Source organism: Cibotium barometz, chromosome 47, assembly GCF_041138505.1.
Source record: "Cibotium barometz isolate CiBa-2024 chromosome 47, ASM4113850v1, whole genome shotgun sequence".
NCBI classification, from domain to species: Eukaryota; Viridiplantae; Streptophyta; class Polypodiopsida; order Cyatheales; family Cibotiaceae; genus Cibotium; species Cibotium barometz.
Genome location: NC_141092.1, coordinates 19,899,277 through 19,923,788, shown reverse-complemented (window position 1 = coordinate 19,923,788; position 24,512 = coordinate 19,899,277). Strand labels below are relative to the sequence as shown.

General features: G+C 39.7%; 1 pseudogene across 1 annotated transcript; it reads left to right on the top strand.

The window, feature by feature from the left end:
• Window positions 1–8,001: 8,001 nt before the first annotated feature.
• LOC147611484 (DNA repair RAD52-like protein 2, chloroplastic) lies at window positions 8,002–14,958 on the top strand (annotated as a pseudogene). Its single transcript, XR_015263763.1, has 5 exons — window positions 8,002–8,226; window positions 10,532–10,569; window positions 10,661–10,755; window positions 10,890–11,035; window positions 14,433–14,958. The product of XR_015263763.1 is annotated as a DNA repair RAD52-like protein 2, chloroplastic (transcript).
• Window positions 14,959–24,512: the final 9,554 nt, after the last annotated feature.

Sequence of the window (24,512 nt, the reverse complement as noted above, 5' to 3'; positions counted from 1 at the left end):
CATGGTAGCCAATGGATTGATACACAATTGGTCACAAACCGCACACTCCTTAGAGGAGAGGAGTGTGGAGTACAAAGTCCATGCTATGCTTGAGCATATTTTTGGACTTAGGCTAGAGGCATAGGCACTAGGGAATTCTTCGAGCAGATAGGGCCTCACCACATGAGAGGAATGGCATCCATAGCCTTAGAAAATTGAACGACGCTATTGTTTCTGAACCCCTCGAGGTTCGAGCCATAGCCAGGCTTCTTTAGTTCCCTCCTCACTATAGAGATGCACTCCCTATAGGTATAGGCCTATAGGTATAGGATGCATTAGAAAGGGTATGGCAACATGCACGTGAGGTGGTCCGAGCAGCTCTCCAAGCTTCTTGTTGTTGATGCCCTTTAGGGTTGGTCTCCCTTGGACTCTCAAAAGGTATTTGGTTCTTAACACTTATTTTGTGTGTACCATAATTGACCTCTTTTTCTTGCACACCTTGTGAAGCCTCTCTTTTGCTTGTAAGGACTTTTTAGAAAATTATCATTACTATAATCTATGGCCTCCATCCTTTTGATAAGATGGGCTTATTGCATGCTTATTCACATCATGGATGCATGTGCTAGCTTGTTAGAGCCTGCATGGCTTTTATCTTTTTGAAAAGCAGTAAGGATGCTAGACTATAACCCTCTGAGGAGGAAGAATGTAAAAAGTAGAAAGAGGCCCCCCCCCCTCCATGATTGACGACTTTCTAAAGGATACCACATTGAGGGCATGTGGTTTGTAGTGCCATGTGATGTTGTTGTCCACGTGGTAGGTGAGGAAGGGACTTAGGGTCTAAATTTGGATACAATAATATTGGAAGAGATTTGTTGAGAATGAGAAGACATAGATGCACATAGAAGAACCTAGCATGAAATGGTCACAGGGCATGGCTTATGACAATGGGTTTATAGGCCATATGACAAGATCACGTTTTACCTCAAAACCTCAATATGCAAATCACTCACAGATTGTAGCAAAAACCCAATAAGGTCTTTATTATTGCAAAATGTGCGAAAAATTTTGTGGGCATTAATTCTTGACATTAAACATGCTTGTCAATATATGCTAGTAATTAAAAAAAGAAAGAAGACTAAAGGACCCACTCCTGCCTATATTGACAAAAATTGCATATATTTTTAATACTATTAGATCGAATAAAAAATTTGTAAATAAAAAAAATTAAGCCTTTGGATAAAAAAGCAAAATAAACAAGTTGACCGCATTGCTTTGACTAGCCAAAATGACCCACTTCTGCATAAGAGTGAGGATCATTGGGAGAAAAAGACCATTCTTGGGTATATTTTTCATGGCTAAGATTGGAAAGAGATGATTAAAAATTTTGGTTGGCCCTTGAAATTGGTGTTTTCTAGAACTTGGTAGGACCAATGATAGGGCCCTACTTGTCTTGAATTTGGAGTTTGTTTTTCCACCAAATTACAAAGCTAGTATTTGGAAAATAGGTGAGTCACCTTGAAATTGAGTTGAATGAAAATCCGAAATTGCTTGTTAGAAAGTGAATCAATCTAAAAGATATAAATAGGTCCCCTAAATGGTTTTTGCACAATATTAGTTAGTTAACAAAGCCAAGGGGACACGTGACCTTAGAAGCGCTAAGGGTAAAAACTGCATATGATAGTCCAAATGCCATCATTTCCCGTTTGTGTCCTTGGAAGATCAAATATAAAATCCATGGCAATGTTCTCCCATGGTCTATCTAGAATAGGTAAAGGAGGCTGAAGTAACCCTGGTGTCTTCTGACGGTCAAACTTCACCTTTTGAGACATACGATGCATTGCCTAACAAAAGCATCAACATCTCTTCTCAAGGTTGGCCAATAAAAGAAATCCTCAAGTGCCTTTACCGTGGCCTCAATGCCCCTATGACCTGCATACGGTGGAGCATGACATTCAATCATAACCTTGAGTCGTAACTGCCTGGTAACACACAGTCTACCATGCATCAACAAGAAGCCATCCCTGAGAGTATAATGATCATGCCGTTGACCCTCAAACATCTGATCATAGACCCTGGCAAAATCCTCATCTTGGGCATACTGCTCTTTCATCTCATCAAGCTCATGATGATAAGCAAGTGAAACAATAAGTATTGTAATTAAACACAAACGAAAAAACATTGTGGGTTCTTGTTAGTCTTACATTAGTGCTGTATTGTATTCCTTATTCATTCTTTTCTGTAGGATCCACACATCATGACAACAAAGGCAAACAACCCATGACAAGTGACAAAAATTCAGACTCACCGTGGCTATCGTGAATAAAGATATAAAATTGTCATGTTGGGAACCATTAGAAGAATTTATAAGAATGGATTGTTTAAAAGGTCTCTTTGCACTAGAGAAAGGTGGTACTTTGAACCACTTGCATTTCCAAGTGGTTGTGAGTTTAATGGTTCCATCCCTCATAAGTATAGGAAAAACAATAAAATGATATTTAGGGTGGGATTTCTTCAAACTAGAGGGTGCCTTGGTGATGTGTAGAGGAGTTGTGTAGAGGAGTTAGACAAATCAAAATGCACACATTCGAAGGTGTGGTAGGTTACTGCATGAAAGACTTACAGAAGCCTCTTTTCAAGTTATTCTTACACAATATATCTACTGAGGAGATAACAAGAGGACATCAACTGTACACTCTATATGGCCAGGTTGCCTTGAAGAACAAAATGTGCTTGTCCCCTATCAATCTTTTTAAGCGAGCTTATGTATACATGGACAATTACATAGCAAACAAACTTGGCGCTTCACTCCAGAGCACTCTGCTAGAAATGGTTTGCACTGGAAATTATTACCCAATAGGGTTATAGATAATTCTGAAGACCGGTTTGAGTATGATCAGGAAAAGATTTGCTGCCATATGGAAAGTTATGAAGCTTCCTCACCTCACCCACTGCATAGACATAGAAGAAATTTTCTTTGTAGATAGTCCTTGTGCCAGATATTTCAATCCAGTGCACGCATAGCCCGACAGAGAAGATGAAGATGACAAAAGTGAGGACATGATGGAGTGCAAAATGTGCATGGTGACCAGACTGCAGAGCTAGGGAGTCATGGAAATCCCATCGTCATTGATGGTGATCAAGAAACCCAGTCTCACCACATGACTACAACACATCTTATCTTTCTGTATGGGAAAGGACACACATATATTCAAAAAAGCCATTGTTGATGGAGATGAATTTGTCCCACTCTCACCAGAAGTTTGTAAACTTGTGGGTCTTAGTGAAAAAGAAGCTTGTTTTGTCTAGGTTTCATTTCTACACTTGGCTTTCCTTATGTGTACTTCCTTTTTTCTTAGTTGTAACCTTCATAAATAACACGCGTGTTTTTTTCTTAGTTGTAACCTTCATAAATAACACGCGTGTTTTTTTTCCCATGCACATTTGCATGTGAGCTGTTATTTTTATGATGCTTTTCAAAAATGAGTTTCAACGTTTCTTTATATTTATTCTTGAAATTCTCTAAGGTTTGAAATTAACGTTTGTTAACTTTGGAAGTCTTTTTTTTTGGGAAAATATTTATAATATTAAAACTGAAGATATTTACAACATAGAGTTATCTTACAATGCTTCCACCAAAAATACTTGTATCTTAGGCATACTCCAAGTCTAATTTACTACAATTTAGTAATTTGCAAAGCATATCCCATCTTTCATCCTCCCAAACAAAGGAAGATTGACTCCAGGATATATGGTAGCCCAACTGTATACAAGCAATCATCATGGGCTTAGTTGTGAAACCTTTAGGTGGAAGCCTTTCTAAGACATGTTTGCCTGTCTAGACCTTGACCATTGGCCTGGAACCTAAGGGATTTTCCACAAATGCCACAAATGTATAAACTGGATGTTTTTTCTTGAGATACCACCTTTTGGTCTTGGGTCCAAACTTGGGCAGTTTGATCTTCACGTTCAGTTAGGCCAACCTACAAGAAATCTTATGTTAGGAGTTCCTAGAATGTACCAAGGTTAGCTGTATTGCAGATTATCTGATTCCATTGTGGAGAGATTGTATTACTTGAAGAATGTTAGCATCATTTAACTTGTTAACAATATATACAAATCTTCACATATGAACACATTTATACATTATTTCAATGACATTCAAACAAGTTTCCCCACCTCTTTGAAATACTAAGCTATTCCTAGATATCCAATAATAATAAACAACCAATTAGTAACATCTTCTGATTCCACCCCCCTTCCCAAGACCCAATCCCCCCATAACCCTTGAACTCCCAGACACCTAGCCACCCATTTCCATATTCTAACCCAAAATCCCCTAATAGCAGGACACCCCCAGAATGTATGTTTCCCATCTTCCAAGGTTGACCTACACCTTGGGCAACAGCCTGAGGTAAAATTTCTTTGAAGAAGTTTGGATCCAACTGGTAGAGCTAGAAAGCACACTCTCCATAAAATTTCAAGGGCAAGTTAGATTCCCAAATGAGTTTGCATCTCTTTCTCCAAGTTCCAGCTTTCCATTTTACTTTCCAAAATTTGTTGCAATATTCAGTATTTAGATATGTTTTTCTCATTTCTAGGTACAAGGCTTACCTGACCCTTTGTCCGTCTTAACCCCATTAAACCACATCTAGTCTTTGAGCTAGCAAGAATCATCCAAAAAAGTGGAGACCCAAACTTTTTGGAACTCCCCCAGAATTTGATTAACCAAAAGTTTTTCTCTGGACTGCAACCCAAATTCTATGACTAGCTGGTCAAGCTCTTTCCAACCTGCTTGGGACCAGTCCCAGCAATCCGCAAGACATCTCAATCCTTTGTTATTCAATTTCATGGCCACATTAATGTTTAACAAAGCTAGAGGAGGGTTGAAGTTGTGGGACCACCAAATCCCAAGGTTAAAGAAAGAGTTGCCAGTGGCTCTAGAACAGGCATCCCATTGTGATACAGTCACGACTTCCTTCCACTTGCCACATAAAAGACTACAGAATGGAGAGTTTGAGATCTTAAGGGGGGAAAAAGAAAACAATTTGTTTCTCCAATTGAGTCCCATCCACATACCCGTCTGAGAGACAAGAGATTCTTCAACCACATCTCTAAACATTCTGGCCCATATTTCTTCCTGAGATAGACATTTAGGTAAAAGGAGAGCAATCCTGGCAGAAGCATGAGTGGGAAGATGCTGGATCCCCAACCCCCCATCCACTTTTAGCAAGCTTATTTTGTCCTAGGCTAGCCAAGCAGGTACTTCTTTTGCCATTGGCTTTGTTCCTCCATAAAAGTCTTTGATAGGACTTATAATCCTATTCCACTGGGCTTTTCTAAAGTTAATCACTAGAGCCAAGAACATAATATAGGTATTCAAGATTGTGTTGTAGATAGCAAGTTTGTCATGAAATGAGACTCTCACTCCTTCCCACTTCTTGAGTTTCAGTAGAAATCTTTCAATGGCCCACTCAGAGAGCCGTTTGTTAGTGACATCTACCCCAAAGGGTACTCCCAGGTGTCTAATGATTTGACCCCTTCTGACCACCTCACATCCCCACCTATCCAGATCAAAGTCATTATCTTCTGTTAAGCTAATCAATTTAGTTTTCTGAATATTGCATTTGGATCTTGAGGCTTCAACAAACTTCTGAACTACGGACAAAGCTTGTCTCCTGTTGTCCCCATCAGCCTTTAGAAACATTAGAGAGTCATCTGCAAAGCATTGGATAATTAGTTGCTCCCCATTCCTCAGTTTTAGACCAACAACCCTACCTTTCTCACACTAGCTTCTTCCAGGGCTACAATTAGAGGGTGAGAGGCTATGGCAAAGAGAAGAGGAGCTAAAGGAAATCCTTACCTGATAGACCTTCTTATTTCAAATCCCCCTACTATCCTACCATTTAAGAGAAGGCTAGAGAAACCCCACAATGATAGAGTGAATACGGAAGATGGAGCCAAAACCCAAATTTATACTTTGTTTTACCGGATTAAGCATGTTACTCTCTTCCATAAATCTTGATATGGAGCCATCTTCCTTGAGACTCAAAATAGCTCCTAAATAATCTACCCATCTTCTGACCACTTCCTCAATATCCTGAATCACTAATCCATTCTCATCCCTAATATTACCAACTATCTCCCTATTGTCTCTATCTTGAGCTAATTTAAATAGATGTCTATTAGGTTTCTTTTTTGAGGAGAAGGCACACCTTTTGAGGACCCCCAATCTGAATACTGCCAGTTTGTCATCTTCCTCTTTGAGGCTCAACTGACATTTTGTATACAGGTTGATTTCCTCATCTGAAAGCTTCCCCAATTGCCTTTTTCTTTGCAATGCCTCCAATTGGTCACTCCACCTTTTTCTTCTCTCTTTCCTCTCATAAGCTCTCAGCTTCCTTACCCTTCTAATGACTCCCTGCATTTCCATAGCAAAAGACCTCCATGCTCCTCCACCAATGCTTCTTCTCCTTAATCTGCTAATAGCTTCTTCAGTACCTTTTATGAACAGTTCAACATTTCCATAGCAAAAGACCTCCATGCTCCTCCACCAATGCTTCTTCTCCTTAATCTGCTAATAGCTTCTTCAATACCTTTTATGAACAGTTCAACATTTCCATAGCAAAAGACCTCCATGCTCCTCCACCAATGCTTCTTCTCCTTAATCTGCTAATAGCTTCTTCAGTACCTTTTATGATAAGTTCAACTTTCAACAAAGAGTTGTTTACCCGTAATTTCATAGTAGGACAGTGACTCAGTATCTCTTCTTCCCCATTTCTAATATGCCATTCCCACATTAAGGGCATATGATTTGAAAGAGGAGAGGAATTATCAATCTTAGTCACTAAGGTATGAGGAACCCTGGTGACTATAAGAGCTAAAGTATTATAGGCTGAAGTATGTATGGCCAGGATCTGATCCCCATTCCCCCAAACTCCATCCATCCACAAGTCCCAACTTTCCTCTTAGTTCTCCCCATTTCTTTTTCTCGTCCCCCATTAGAATGGTGCTTCCTACACATGTTTGATGGTTTCTCCACCATATTAACGTCACGGAAGTCCCTCTTCCCTAAGGTCCCTGTTGCCTCACTAACTAATTAATACGAAAAGAGAATTTGGGTACCATATTAATATAATCGAAAAAGGCGAGTGACATAATATAGGTCTAATTTTTGCAGCGTATCTATATTATTGTATTATAGGGTAATTTTTGCAGCCTTATGCATGTACAAACACGAAATGTGTATATTTTGTGTACCCAGCAACTGCCAGCTTGCCTTCGGGTGCAGTTCCGCAGCCAGCCTGCAGCAGCCTAATGGGTCACGTGATGTCCCGTCTTCTTCATTTGGCTTGATTTCTGTTCATTTAGGGGTTTGCAGTGATTCCCCAATCTCTACCCTTTGCTTTTCGACTCTAGGTCCTAATCACCGTAAATCTAATCACCCCTGCAGTGATTGACTGAAATCTGTGCCCCAATCACCCCTATGTTCCACAGATCTATACCCTAATCGTCCTAGTGTTATCAGAATCTCTGCTCTAATCACACTGTGCTTTTCAAATCACTGCGCTAAATCCTTCTGTTATCTGGAGGTTTTCAAAACAGCCTTCAGTACTTTTGCGTTCTCCAGGGTTGTTTTGTGCACATAAAAATATAAAAACATATTCCATGGATAGCCAAGCTATGGCAATTCTCTTCTCCAAGCCAATAGGACTCACAGCTTCCAGATGGCCCTTGTTGTCATCATCATGGTTATCGTCAGCAAAGTCATCGTGGTTATCATCATCATCATTCCATGTTATAGTCCCCATGAGATACCCAGATCCATGTGCTTCTCAGAACTTCAACAAGGTAATGGCCTCACCATGCTATCATTATGATGATGATCATTTTAACATCATGCCAATGTTGCATTCGTGTTTGCTTCATCATCATCGTCATTATCATCCTCATGGTCATCATCATCAACTCCATCATGCCATGATGCATATAAAGTCCATATGCTTCTATGTTTTTTTCAGAACTCCAGCAAGCCCATGATGAAGGTGAGTGATGTTGATCTGAGTGGGAGGATGAAGCTGGCCAGTTCCAATGCAAGCTATGCAACCCCTGTGGAGCCGCCTCCTCACCAGGCTCTTCCTTCATGATGCGCCCACTAGCAGAAATCTTGCGGGACCTCAACAAGAGGGTCCCTGACCAGGTGCTCAAGGGCAGATCAGGAAGTGAGGACCATTGCAAATACATCCCTTGGTATGTCTCATTCCTTTGCATGCATTTTTTCATTGAATTTTCCATAAAACCTTTTATGGTGTAGGGAAACTCCCCCCCAAGAAAATAGGCGACCCATTTTCTTGAGGGGAGGGGAGAGTACCCCCCGAGGAGTGGAGTAGGCTGGACTTGAAAAAAAATGGGTCGGTTCATCCTAGAGCCTGCTCAACTTCTATAATGGAAAAGAAAAAATGCCTCCAAACTTTCAAAAAATAGTAGTAATTGGATGAAACTATGAAGAAAATGCTTGTTCAAAATTGTCCTTTCCTCTTCAACCCATGGTGAGAAGAATTCATGTCAGATTCACTCAAAAATGTTTCCCGAACACTGTGCTGCAGGGTTTTCTGACAACTCATCACTGAGAGAATTTTACAGAATGATGAGACCCTTGTAGTGATGCCGGCCTGCCAAATCAGCATTCTTGGAATCTGTGTCCTGATTGCTGACTTGGCCGGATATACTCGGCATTCTGCAAAAGAAGGTCACCGGATTGTGTGGAAGATTCTCCGTCCCATGACCCTGGACCACGATGCAATTCTATTTTGGTTGAATTTTGCAGTGGAACCTTAATGAGCCCTAATTAAGTAATACTGGCCAAAAACCACCCATTTGCATGCACAATGAACCCAGACACTTCCTAGCTTTGCTTTTCAATTCTGTGTTACATCAATTTGAAATTTTGGGGTCACAATCATAATATTATAAACGTTTGTTTTGACTTTTTCTATCAGAATTTCAAAAGGATCTTTTCTGAACCCCAATCATGTAGAAAGCATTCATTTTGCAAACACCATAAACCTGTTACCTGTTAACTCTGGACCAATCTCGTATTTTTTGGGTTGTCTTCTTAACTTTCTGCCAAAACATGGTGCTAGGTGTCTCATTCTGTTTGTATGTACTGTTTCAAGATCGTAATCAATCCTACAATTAAGGAGATCTCGGTTGCCGCATGTGTCCTGAATTTAAATGATAGTTTATATATGAGGCTGGTGGTTTAATGCATAAACATCCACCCCCATCTCCTCCCCTGGCTCTCACTCTGTCCTTCCTTTTGAATTGGAGTGGTAACAATAGGGTTCTTTGAAGGATCCTTTCACATTCAGGATGTATTTTGAGTTTGCATTACTATGAATACCAATCGTGAGTGCTTTTGCTCCATGGGATCTCTATGCCTGCCTTTACTATAGTGTGTTGAACTGTGTTCCCCTCTCTCCAAGATAGTGTTCGGTGGCAATCATTCTGTTGCATTGGTGCCACATGTGATTACATGATTTTCAATGCCCTTTTTAATCCACTTGTTCCCTTCTTGGGTACAGACAGAGGGACTTTGTGGAGTAGTCATGGAGGCGAGCCACACACATGCGGGGAGAGTGTTGGGGACATCAAGTGGGCATGGTGTGTCTAGCTGGGGTGTAGAGAAGGCATAAAGGAGGACATCTAGTGGGTGTGGCATAGAGGAGGGTAGACGTAGATAAAATGCAGTGTGGTGGTGTCGGTGGAGACAAGCATTCCAGAGAGATGCCAATGCATTTGTGTATTTGCTGTAGGCCTCTCCCATGGGAATGAGTCACCTATTGCACCTAAAGCTCCATGCCTGGGCAGACTGTTTCTTCACAAAGATATTTTCAAACACTTCGAGTGTCGTCCTTTAGAGCCTTCAATTTGAGCTTTGGCAGTCCTTCAGACCTCTTCTCCTCAAGCTTTTTGCTTCATTTTTCAGCCTTAACCCACAGATCCTTGCTTAAAGCACTATTTTACTGGCATTGTGATCCACTTGATCCTCGCCAATTTGTTAGCCCTCGTGACATTTTCTGCATCTGCAGTTCAACTTTGAAGCAGCTTGGCAGTAGTTTCCACAGGTTTACGACATCTGCAACCAGCTAGCAGCTCTCTTGTGCAGATCTTTACCTGCAGAGCTTGCACATAGCATATGTGAGCTCTCACAGGTCGTGAACATTGCTCTAGCAGTGGCCTTTTGCCTTTCTGTGGGCAACCGGGAACCTTCTGTAGGTTTTGTAGTTGAATGTTATTGTGACATGCTAATTATGACGATTAACTCTAAGCTATAGAGATTAATGCTAATCACATGCGAAGTGATGACAAAGAGAAGTAAATGACAGTCTCTTTAGAGAATCCATAGCTCAAATATTCACAGACGTCTCAGCTCAAATATCTCTCTACTGTTTTATTTGGAATCAAAATATTAAAATTGCGCTTTTAGTTGAAATATCACTGTTTAATCAGAGGCCATATCAGACTCAATATCATTCATGGCTACATGCTGCAGGTATCACGCTAATCGGATGCTCAGTTTCTATGCTCCAGGTTGGCCTTGATGACATGCGTATGCTTTCCCGCATAAGGCTTAAAAAACAAATGAAGTTTTGTGTAATTACATGGCTATGGTCGTATGCAGGCTGGTGTGGTGAAGTGCGGGACATCTCGTTTTCTGCCAATGGGAGCTTTGTTACAGTCATTTATCGTGTCACATTAAGAGGTTCTGATGGAGAGGTAGAACGAAAGCTCATATTCTTGATTCTGCTTGGCCCTGATCCTCCACAAAGTGGTAGAAAGACGCTTTGTTTGATCTGATTCTTTATTGTGCTATGTATTGTGGGTTAAACAATTGTGTGTATACTGCACAGGCTTTCCGTGAGGCTTCAGGTACAGTCTCAACTACAGAGAAGAAAGCCGGCGATCCTACTCAGACAGCAGAAGCAATGGCCTTTGTAAGAGCATGTGAGAGGTTTGGACTAGGGCTGTATCTCCATCATGAAGACGAACAATGAAGGTACCTCATGCTGTGATTTGGCATCAACAATGATTAGGTCAAATGTTATGATTTATTATCTAGCTAATGTAGTATGTACCCTTTCTACATAAGGCCTTCTGATTGAACATACAATTCACCCTCCAAAGTGTAAGAGGCACAATTTTTAATTCATGAAAGCTCCTCAATGTGTGTGTGTGTGTGTGTGTGTGGAGCAACCCTCCTAGCCGGTGTTAATGGCATCTAGCTTGCATGCTTTACTCCAATACTCCTCTATGGGAATAATTAACACAATAATGAACGAATCGTGAGATTCTCTTGAGGGCTCTTTTTTAAAGTTGTTTACCATTAGTGGAAATATTTAAAAATGTGCTTGGGCAATTTTACTAAACCATGCTATTGCATTTTTTTCTTAATCTCAATTCTGGGGGGTGTACTTTTAGGAAGACTTACATACAACTTGCGTTCAAAGGATATTAAAAAATATCATTTTTGTGAATTTTGAATTAATAAAATGATCCTTTTCAAAAAATAAATTATGGGTTTTTTAAAAATGTTATTTAAAACTCTCTTGTGTAAGTAGTTTTTTGTATTTTTTTTAAAATTTTAGTTAGTTAAAAAAACATTTCCTAATGATCGCACATAGTAGACTTACATATTTTAAATTGGACCCTCCGAGTCTCAATTCCAACTTATTATAAATATAAATACGATCACCACCACCATCAATATTGTCATCAATAGCGTGGTTATTACCATCTAGTGTGTCAAGCCTTTGGAACAAGGTAATAGAATAAATATACCTTGGCTAGGGTAAGAGATCGCCATCACCTTGTACCAAAAAGTGAATGTACATGAAGAGAATAAGCTAAGCATTTAATAAAGAAAAAAGTTGTGGTTAATTCTCAATGTGGTTAATTCTCAATGCTCGATATAAAAACCCTTAATGCAATCAACGATGGTGGTTCCTTCACCATATGGAGTAGTTGTAACTAAATTAGTGGTTACACATAGACTAGTTTAGCTAGATTATAATAGGCTATAAATTTGTAACCAGTTTTTTTTAAGGTAAAACTTTTTTAAAATAGCTTATATAGTGATTAAAAAAGTTTTTACCTTTAAAAAAAATCTCAAGTATGAAAAAAACTTAGGGTAAAGATAAAGTGAGGAAAAAAGAAGGCCCGTGGGGAGAAGAATGTCTATGGAGTTGTACGCTTGGGATAGAGAAGGAAAGCTTGCAAGCTCGTGAGGCATTTTTCAAGTAATTACGTAATTTTTTTTTTCCTCCGTGCGTGGGTCTCCATGGATTTTTTTTCTCTGTATGTAGGTCTCTGAGTATGGGTCTCCTTGGGAAAAATTCCCTTAGCCATGGAGGTTGTAGGGTGTGCAAAATGGATCGCGTATATTGCAATACACAGTCCATTTTGAATGCCTCCACAGTCTCTACGGTTGAGGGGCTGAGTGTTTGCAAAGATCTGCCAGAGGGAGAGTTGCAAATGTGGACGTCCCAAGCTTCTTACATCTGCTTTCTTAGCTCTAGCTATGGCGTCTTTTGTCTCTTTTTAGGCTTTCTTAAGTTATGCCTAAACCTAGAGTGTTTTTACTGCTTGCTTGGTTGTCACCTTATCTACAAGATTTGCGTAGGTTGGAGAGACTTAGCAAATGCTCTTTTGTTCTCTCTATCCACCTCTCTTTTGACAAGCTGGGAAGATGGGAAGACTTCTCTTGTGGCTTTTGCCTTACTATGTATATTAATATTAAAAGTATCATCAACGGCTTGCATCATCTTAATGGTGAGCTACTTGATAGCGTAGGATGATAGGTTGTGTGGGCTACTCAGGAGACACTTCTACAGCTTGTGTTATGATTCAACCATGGACACAACCGCCATGGAAGGTAGGGATTCTTATTTTTCTTTTAGAGAATTGTGTTGCTAGCTAAGACAAAAGAAAAATCCACTATTTAAATATCTTCCTTGGATGTGGATAAAGAGAGCTTCTATGTTGGTTTTGTGTCTCCTTGGGCAAAAGACCCTTAGCCATGGAGGCTGTGGAGCATGCCAAATGGACCGTGTATTGATACACGGTCCATTTTGCATGTCCCATAGCCTCCATGTCTAAGGAGCTTTAAGCCTTGGGCAAGAAGGAAAAAATATGTTAAAACTTTCTATATTTGCTAATCCCAACATGATTGTTTACAGACATGAGTCCTATGCAAAGGAAGAAAGGTGTTAAGACCAGCCAGAGGGGCTAGACCACCCCAATCCTATACCTCAAAAGGAGGAAACATCCTTTGGCATCATTGGAAGAGTGGACAGGGAAGTTGGTGATCTTTCATTCGTCCATGTGGATGTGCCAAATCCATTGGTGCAAGATGTATTTGGGGAAGTGGACTTCAACACAATCAGGTTGACGTTTTTTTCAATTCAGGGGAGAATTTGAAGGAGACTGAAAGTGCAACTAACATTAGTGTGCCCTCCACTTCTGTTGATGAGCATGATGATGATGAGGTGGATAGTGAGGTTGATGACATTGATGCAAATGGAGGGTTGTGGTGATGTGAATAACCAATGTAGAGTTTTATCACACGAGATGTCTCCCCGAATTCCATTATGCAGGATGATTCCACATGCTATTGTGAGAGGATTGAGAAATGACATGACAACTTTGTGCCTTCTAGTATGAGGGCTATATACTAGAGAAAGGATCTTTTGTTGTTTCCTTGTGCAAGTTTGATGGAGGAAGCACTTGTTACCAATGAAGTTAGAAATTCACGGTCTCTCGTGTTTGGTAGTGGATGAGGAGTTTTAGAGTGAAGTGGAGAGCAAGAGGGAGTTGAAGTGTCTTATCAAGAAAAATGTTTTTTGTGGGAAGGGAACCACAAGGTAACTGCATGGATGTAACTAATTTTAGATACCTACAAGGAAACTAAAGCCAGGCACATAAGGATGGTTTTAATGATGATAGATCCTAGTCATATTTCAGAGAATGCCTTGCTTGTAGGATTGCAAAAGATCATACATAAGTGCTTTTTACTTCTCTATTACACTGTCATGTGTGTTTAGATGGTTGCCTTCAACACATTCATGATGTGGATGTGTTGCCTATAGGATGAATGACATTCAATCATCAAGCCGAGTATTTGAGACGTTCTATGGAGCTCTAATGACATATGCAAGTGTGACCCTTCAGTGTTTATTAGCTCTTTTCCCAAAGAGAAAATCCAAGTTATTGAGAGCTTAAGAGAAAAATACTCCTTGAGCAAAGAGAAACAATGGTTTCCCTTGACAAGAGGTTACTTGGCAAGACTAGTTTTCCAGGTGAGATATGATACGATCTCTATGGTGACTTTGTGTGCAAAGGAAAGGAATGTTACATACAATTTGGTTAACGAGCTTTTCATTTGTCTCTTTGTGTAGGTTGAGAACACAACAGAGTTGAGCAAGGCAATGGAAAATGTAGTAAGCATCATTCCAAAAGAACAACAAGAGGATGCCGAGCATAAGGACCATGGGAGAATCCACCATAAGAAACTTTCAGATGGTATGGGAATGGTAATATTCACTTATTCGCTCCATGTCTTCATTTTCTTGAGTTTAAGTTAATACACACTTTAATTGTATGCACACAATTGTCTACTGGTGTTGAATGTTCTAGATCCCAAGCTTGGTCATGTGTGGATCCCAAGCTTTAATACACACTTTAATTGTATGCACACAATTGTCTACTGGTGTTGAATGTTCTAGATCCCAAGCTTGGTCATGTGTGGATCTCTAAGGTGCTTGGCTTGAAGTATGAGAGCAAGGATTTCGTTGTTGTACTACAAAAGCTTAAGTTTTTGTCAAATGCCAAGTTGAGAGGAGAAAATGTTGATGCTTCTATCATTGTTGGACTCAAATAAAAGAATGAGGGATATGTATTTCATGCCATCATGGGATATTGAATTTTGAGCATAAGTTTTGTTTATGGATTACAACATCACTTTGTTTCATTTGATCATTTTATGTTTTCCACACTGATAGTTTGCCCATTTGCTTGCAACTGTGTAGATTGATTTCTAGAAAACGTTTTCTTGATAAATTGGAGGTGGAAGCACACCTTGCCCTTAAAGACTTGTAGGGCCTCCACATTATGGGAATAGTCCTTACCTTGCTAGAGGATTACACATTGCAAGAATACTTGGAGTGGATGAAGTTGGAGGGTAGAAAATCCATCTTTGCTTCATTAAGAGCACATGAGCATATGTTGGAGGTAAAGGTTCCAAAAAAGGGAGGGTGTACCTCAAAAGAGTGGACATAGCTTGCACACCATGTGATCTTTGGGTGCATATTTACTCTATGCATCTCTTCTACATCAATCAATTTTGTTTTTCTTATGCAATATATTGAAAGATGCATAAATGAAATACAAGGCACATCTCCCATTTGGTTAAGGAGAAGAAGTTGATAAGGCTTTCCAATCAATGCAATGGGTGGGTAGACTTGATGGTTGAAGCCACGTGCATGTATCCCAAGAGCATGCATTCTTTATCTCAATAGGAGTTCTCCAATTGCCATTAATGGATTGATTTCACTCCAGGACAAGTTTTGGCAAGAGAAAGAGACCTTTACAAGATGCATGCTAGCATAAAGGAAGGTGGAGAAGGAAGAGAAGGGAAGCAAATGCCTCTGAAAGCCTCCTGCTCATCAAAGTTTTCAAAGACTCACAAGAAGGTGCATTACTCAATTCTCAAATTCTTTAATGTATGCTCACGATACACATGTGCTATGCATCCATGTTATTACGTGGGAGGAGCTTGTGCCCATGGTCTTGGACCAGGAGGAACGATTCACTAACCCTCCTCAAGGTGGAGGTTTGGAGGCCTTAACTGGCCAACGGTCGAAAGGCCGTAACACGGGCAAAGGGAAGGCTTCGTCGGAGAAGTCTTCTGAGAAGAAGTCCGTTAAACTGACCGCAAGAAACTAAAGGCAGAGAGGACCTGTAATGATTGTGGCGAGAAAGGCCACTATTGGAGGCAGTGTCCCAAGCGGAAGACCGAGAAGGGTGAAGATTTCTCAGTAGCAATCATGAAGACTCCAGCTTTTGTGCACCTGGAGGTGGTGGACATCGCTGTTTCATTTTCTTCAGGCAGGGAGGAGATTGGAGGACTCTCTGCAACGGATACTCGGGAGTGGATTCTAGATAGTGGTGCTTCCAGGCACATGACATGTAATAAGAGCATGAGATTTTAAATCTTTTAAAGTATGCTTAACTTCCTCATGGGCTATGACATTCTCCTCTATGTTGTTGTGTTCATGTAGAGCATGAGACAATTGAGGAGAGTCCACATTGGGATGATATAACTAAGAGACAAGAGCTTGAGAATTTCCATGGTATATGAAACTAAGAAATTGTGGTAATGCTTGAGAAAGCTATCTTGGTATCTATGGGTTGATATAAACTTGCTTATAATGTGATAGGAACACATATTTCAGTTAAAGATCATCTCCCATTAGTCTTGGTTTTTTGTGGGACATGCAGCTTTATGGTTGCACTATTGGTGATTATGTGTCCATGGGTATGGAATTTAAAATAGGGAAAAAGAATGAGGCTTACACTAAGGAAAATTAATTCTTCATGGGGATTTCACGCAAGGATAAAGATTACATGAGGATGGGAAAGTGGGGGTCAAGTGGGCTTTTGACTTGGTGTTCCTTGACTTGCCAACTGGCTTTGAGATGAAGAAAGGTGGAGGGGTTCCTCCATGGAATAGGCTTAACTAAGGAGCACTTGAGGTATATAATTGTTGATGGGGATGCAAAAAGTATCATCTAGTATGGGAGAGACCATTTTTTCACCCATTCCCAAGAGCCAATATCTTATACTCCTAAGATAAATAGGGATGCAAAAAGTATCGCCGAAATGGGAGAGCCCTTTCTACGAGTGAGAAGATGGACATAGAAATAAAATTGAGGGAGGCCCAAAAATAATTATAAATCTATAACTAAAGGAAGGCCCAAAAAACAATTATAAATCTATAACTAAAGAAAGGCCCAAAAATAATTATAAATCTATAAAATTTAGGGAGGCCCAAAAACAATTATAAATCTATAACTAAAGGAAACATAGATGCTAGAAGGGTCTTAGTAGAGCAGAGACACCAGGAACGAGTGAGGCTAGACACATAGGAGAAGGTAGACCACAAGTAGTGGAATTAGCCCAAGCCCTATTATAAGCATTGGTGGAGGGAATGTCCCCTCTAGAGCCAATCCAAGAGGAACCAAAGATTGAATGGCCCTTACGGGGGGCTAGTAGAACCCATCTCAAGAAAAAGGGAAAAACCAAAAGAACAACTATACACCAAAGATGATATCAACCAAATGATAACAAATCCTTATTTCCTCTTGCTTACATGCAAACAATGCTCTTACAAGGACACGAGAAATTTTCCCAAGGGCAAGAAGCACTTAATGCCGAAATCCCACCTTTTTCCATGACCTTGAGTAGGGAGGAGCATCACAGAGAGACCCATCCAAGAATAGAGGGGGGGGGAGAGGGAGAGGGAATATACCTTTCATAGAACCAGTCTATGAGAGCTAGCCCTATGTCTTCACTCTACAAATTAACCCAATTGATTTTCCCAAGGGCAAGAAGCACTTAATGCCGAAATCCCACCTTTTTCCATGACCTTGAGTAGGGAGGAGCATCACAGAGAGACCCATCCAAGAATAGAGGGGGGGGGAGAGGGAGAGGGAATATACCTTTCATAGAACCAGTCTATGAGAGCTAGCCCTATGTCTTCACTCTACAAATTAACCCAATTGATTTATTAAGAATGGCAATTGAAATAGGTAGGGGTTGGCAAGGGAATCAGGGACTATTCAAGATTATTCCCCAAGAAAAAATCCCATGAAGCCATATCACATAGCCAAACTAATGCAAAGCTTCAATGGAAATGGGGATCCCATCCAACATGTGGAAGTCTTTGAGTCCATTTGTGAAACATGTGGACACATCAATGAGCTCACCAAGATCCGTTATTTTTTCCTAAAGTTAGGTGGAAAGTCACATCAATGGTATAGGACCCTTAAGCTAGAAGATAAAGTCGATTTCACTTAGCTTCAAAATGTCTTTGTGCCAAGCCTTACTAGAAGTAGGGACAAGTGAAGCCTAGCGACACAGCTCTACAACATCAAGAAAAAAGAGCATGAGGAATTATGTCTCCCGTCTTAAGCATTTGAACTCCCGATGTAGGATTTGGGAGAGGCTCCTTGATCAATAGGTATAAACGTGCTTTTGAAAGGGAGTACGAGACCCTAAACTCCATGACTATTTACGTTGGTTGAAACTAGCCACACTGGATGTGTGTTGTAAATTAGCATTGATTTTGAGGATAACATGTTAGAATTAGCCCAGCTTGAGGAAAACAAGGCTCCATTGTTAGCTGTGCCATCTCTAGTTTGTCAAGTTTTCCCAAACACTAGAGAAAGGTAGGTAAAAAACATGACAATCGATGAAGTGACCACGGCCACCATCCTTGAAAAGGTCAAGTTAAAGAACCTCTCAACAATGCACAACTTTACCCAAGGAGAGAGTTATTCTGGTATTCAATATGTAGACAAAATCATGCAAGCAGTGAATGCTTACATTTGCGATACAAATCACACTAGCACCATTAAATGTGCTAACACATGCCCAAGCCCACCAAATGAACTAGATGTTCACCAGTCATCAGTTTCTACCTCAAAAAAAAGTATGAGGAGATGACCAAAAAGGGTAGGCAAGGATGAGTCACCTAATCCAAGATGGTTCTAGACAAAGGGAAAATAGAAATAGGGTCAACAGGGTCGAGCAAAGAGAGTGTCTCTATACAAAGGGTCCCCAAACAAATGATGCTGAAAAGGTCAACAAACCAAAAGGCGTGGGAGGCTAACGCATGAAAATAAATTGGTAAACTATAAACAACCAACGAATTTATTAGAGGCCTAAAGAAAATGAACAAAAGCTAAAAAAAGTAGTAAAGCCCTTGAGGCCGTTTACCCATGAGAGAGCATAATTTGGAAAAGTGAATTGGGCATTCCAAAGCCAATTCGAGAACAAGGGGAGGAGCAAGAGCTTAGCTCCATGAAAGGGTCAAAGGATAACCTCATGAATAGAATGTTTAAAAACAATGGAAGAGGTCTATTCTCTTAGATCCAAAGATGGGATTGAATGTTTGGTTAGGGATAGTGAGATAGCATATATGGACCATAGGATGTAGCCAACCTAACAACATTCTTGTTGTCAGAGGTGAGAATGCCTATAATTGGACCCCTACCTCATAGAAATCCTATCTTATGGAGGGATGTAAAAGAATGGGTTAAAGGAATTGTAGAACCAGAGGTTATATCAAAACATGAGCCAAAGGTGAAGCCCTCATAACAATGAAGAGGGTAATTCTTCTAAATTTATACAAATCCTAGTCAACCAATTGCGGCATTACTAACTATAAAAATGATGACACGAATGCGGCCATTCATATCTACCACAACGGGTATCACACCAAGAAATGCTAGGAAAAATGGGGCAAACCGATCTTAGAATAAACGGAGCTTATCGTAAAAATGGCCAACTGTAAGACCCATGGGAGTTTTACAGTGAACTAAATTGAAAATCTTTTCATTCCAGTATCATCACACATTTGTAGTGTGATGAACTTCTTGCATCAACCAAATTCTTATGATGTCATACTTCCATGAGGGAGGCTAGGTTTGTGTATAATTAGGCTTTAGTTCTAATTTATTTATGAAAAGATGCAAGTTCTAAAGGTGGATTTGCAAACTTGGAAGACTCACCTCACCCTATGGTGGTTGACATCTTTGGAAATGAGTCTCTCACCACTGATCGCACTACATTAGTGCAGGTGTACAAACCAGAAATTATCCCAATCTAAGTTAAGGAGGTGGACATGATGTATGCATCGCTCCCACCACAAGATTTTAGTGAAACCTAGATTTTCAATAGTAGTCGATATATTCCCTAGTTGTGGAACTAACTATATGGATTTGGATGCAATGAAGCACATGCCTTTGACTTTTTTTAAAAGTGATGAGAATAGGGACTATTGCCTTGATGCGCCAAAAATAAAGTTAACAACAAGATTTGACAGTGAATCACCACCAAGGTTAAGGTGCATTAGAAAATGGTTATAGAGTGAAAGCACTATCACACTAGACGTAAAAATATGTTACTATAAAGTCAAAGGACAAATGCACATGGTGTGGCTGAGATACGTCGAGGTTATAAAAGTGCATGAGGAGTTTCCTGAAAGTTAGGCGAGGAGCTATAAAAGATTGAAGATGTAAAAGGGACCGTAGGTCCCATAAAAAGTAAAACTACAACTTTTTAGATAAAAAAAGGCATAAGAGAAACAAAGCCTTCTTAACGGAAGAAAAGTGAGAAGCCAAGAGGATATTGGCCCAAATTGAGGCCAAGAAAGATGATGCAATAGACTTATGACTAGTTTCAAAACATTATAAAACATATAGTGGGTGAACAAACAAATTTCCAGAAGGAGCCCAAACCAATGTTCATTGCTAAGGACCTAAATTTTGAAGAGAAAAGAGAATTGGTTGAGTTATCAAAGGAATTCAAGGATTTCTTTGCCTAGAAGTACGTGGATATGAAGGGAGTACCACCAGAGGTGGAACAACACATGGTAACTGTCATAGAGGAGTCAAGAGCAACAAAGCAAATACCTTAGTGAACCCTAAATTCTTGTTGTAGACTTTCCAAAAGGCGTGGGAGGCTAACGCATGAAAATAAATTGGTAAACTATAAACAACCAAGGAATTTATTAGAGGCCTAAAGAAAAAATGAACAAAAGCTAAAAAAGTAGTAAAGCCCTTGAGGCCATTTACCCATGAGAGAGCATAATTTGGAAAAGTGAATTGGGCATTCCAAAGCCAATTCGAGAACAAGGGGAGGAGCAAGAGCTTAGCTCCATGAAAGGGTCAAAGGATAACCTCATGAATAGAATGTTTAAAAACAATGGAAGAGGTCTATTCTCTTAGATCCAAAGATGGGATTGAATGTTTGGTTAGGGATAGTGAGATAGCATATATGGACCATAGGATGTAGCCAACCTAACAACATTCTTGTTGTCAGAGGTGAGAATGCCTATAATTGGACCCCTACCTCATAGAAATCCTATCTTATGGAGGGATGTAAAAGAATGGGTTAAAGGAATTGTAGAACCAGAGGTTATATCAGAACATGAGCCAAAGGTGAAGCCCTCATAACAATGAAGAGGGTAATTCTTCTAAATTTATACAAATCCTAGTCAACCAATTGTGGCATTACTATAAAAATGATGACACGAATGCGGCCATTCATATCTACCACAACGGGTATCACACCAAGAAATGCTAGGAAAAATGGGGCAAACCGATCTTAGAATAAACGAAGCTTATTTTAAAAATGGCCAATGGAATAGCTATAAGACCCATGGGAGTTTTATAGTGAACTAAATTGAAAATCTTTTCATTCCAGTATCATCACACATTTGTAGTGTGATGAACTTCTTGCATCAACCAAATTCTTATGATGTCATACTTCCATGAGGGAGGCTAGGTTTGTGTATAATTAGGCTTTAGTTCTAATTTATTTATGAAAAGATGCAAGTTCTAAAGGTGGATTTGCAAACTTGGAAGATTCACCTCACCCTATGGTGGTTGACATCTTTGGAAATGAGTCTCTCACCACTGATCGCACTACATTAGTGCACGTGTACAAACCAGAAATTATCCCAATCTAAGTTAAGGAGGTGGACATGATGTATGCATCGCTCCCACCTCAAGATTTTAGTGAAACCTAGATTTTCAATAGTAGTCGATATATTCCCTAGTTGTGGAACTAACTATATGGATTTGGATGCAATGAAGCACATGCCTTTGACTTTTTTTAAAAGTGATGAGAATAGGGACTATTGCCTTGATGCGCCAAAAATAAAGTTAACAACAAGATTTGACAGTGAATCACCACCAAGGTTAAGGTGCATTAGAAAATGGTTATAGAGTGAAAGCACTATCACACTAGACGTAACAATATGTTACTATAAAGTCAAAGGACAAATGCACATGGTGTGGCTGAGATACGTCGAGGTTATAAAAGTGCATGAGGAGTTTCCTGAAAGTTGGGCGAGGAGCTATAAAAGATTGAAGATGTAAAAGGGGCCCTAGGTCCCATAAAAAATTAAACTATAACTTTTTAGATAAAAAAAGGCAGAAGAGAAACAAAGCCTTCTTAACGGAAGAAAATTGAGAAGCCAAGAGGATATTGGCCCAAATTGAGGCCAAGAAAGATGATGCAATAGACTTATGACTAGTTTCAAAACATTATAAAACATATAGTGGGTGAACAAACAAATTTCCAGAAGGAGCCCAAACCAATGTTCATTGCTAAGGACCTAAATTTTGAAGAGAAAAGAGAATTGGTTGAGTTATCAAAGGAGTTCAAGGATTTCTTTGCCTAGAAGTACATGGATATGAAGGGAGTACCACCAGAGGTGGAACAACACATGGTAACTGTCATAGAGGGGTCAAGAGCAACCAAGCAAATACCTTATCAGCAAGTGAACCCTAAATATTCTTCGATTATGCAAGAAGAAATTGCATATAGGATTCATCAATTGCAAGAAGAAATTACATGTAGGATTCATTAATATCAGGTGAATCTTAAATATTCTTCCATTGTGCAAGAAGAAATTTCCTGTAGGATTCATCAATTGCAAGAAGAAATTGATGTAGGATTTATCTATGAAATTGATCACACCCATTATCATTGTGCTAGAGAGAAATGCAAAACTGCAAGTGTGTGTGGATTTAAAGAAAGTCAATATACCCAAGTGAGAAGATCACTACCTACTACTGTCATATACTCAATACATGTTTTAGAAAGAGTAACTGGTGAGGAAGCCAACAACTTCCTAGATAGTTTCTCTGGCTATAACCAAGTTTCCATTGCACCTCACGTGGCATGAATATATTTACAATGATGGGAGGCACGTTTACCTATTCAATTATACACTTTGGACTAAACAATGCCCCTACAGCATGTGGTGCAGTGGTAGCTAATGTGCACAGCTTTCAAAACGACTATCTACAAAAGTGGCTGGAAGTTTTCCTTGACAATTTGTGTGCTCACTCCAAGTAAAAAGACCACCTAGCTTACTTGGGAACAATATTCTAAAGATGTCGATTCTATTGAATATCCTTGAACCCATTGAAATGCCAATTTTGAGTAAAGCATGGTGTATACTAGGACGCATTATGTCTAAAGATGGTATCTCCGTGGATGAAAACAAAGTCAAATTAATTCTGGAACTACCTCCACCCACAAATTTCAAGGAAGTACAACGGTTTATTAGACATGTCAAATACTACAGGAGATTGATTGTATTCTATGTAGAGATTACTAGGCCATTATAAAGACTACTTGTAGAGATTACTAGGCCATTATAAAGACTACTTGTATTCTATGTAGAGATTACTAGGCCATTTCAAAGACTACTTGTAGTCTTTGAAAGGACTCAGAAATGTCAGCAAAGTGTATGATGAGTTTAAGAATCGCTGATAAGTGCACCTACCTAATTGGGACATAATCTTTTATATGCATATTGATGCATCAAATTTTATCATTGGGTGTGCACTATCACAACTAGGGGAGCACAAATTAGACTACCATGTTTGCTTTGCTACTAGTAGGCAACTCAATGAGATGGAAATGAATTACACCACCATTGAGAGAGAAGGGTTGGCCATGGTTTATGCCATGAAAAAGTAGAGGCACTATCTCTTGGCCAACAAGTTTATATTCTTTGTGGATCATCATCAGGCCTAGTTATGATCTGGTTAAATAAGCCTTGAACTATGAGAAGGATTATAAGATGGTTGCTCTTACTCTTGGAGTTTGACTTCACAATCACTATAAGAAAAGGAGTGCAACATGTAGTTAATTATATGTCACGGATTCTTAATGGAAAGTCTACAACAAGAATTGATGATGATCTCCTTAGCACATGCTAAGTGGAGTGATGAGATCTCTCAATACCTCGCTTATGGTTTGCCACAAGATAAAGATAAGATGTGATGGCTTATCAAGCTATAACGGAACCATATCAACTAGTAGCACGACAACTATATAAGCTAGGTAAAGATGATGTTTAATGGAGATGTGTGTGAGAAGATGAGTTTGTGCAAGCAAGTATTGGAGGAATCACACTTAGGAATTGTTGGAGAACACTTCGTTGGGAAAGTGACATCATGAAAGGTTCTCCATGTGGGATCACACTGCCCCCTCCGTGCACTGGATTCCCAGTTGATAGCAGCGGAAGTAGCTTCCTCTTGCGCGAGGCAGGGTTTCCCACTCGGGGCCTCGCCCTCGAATGTCCGGACACGAGACTAATCTGGTGGTCATTCCGAAACCGAAACCGAGAAAAATTCCCTTGTCCGGAAAACGGGGACGATTCCACCTTTTTGATT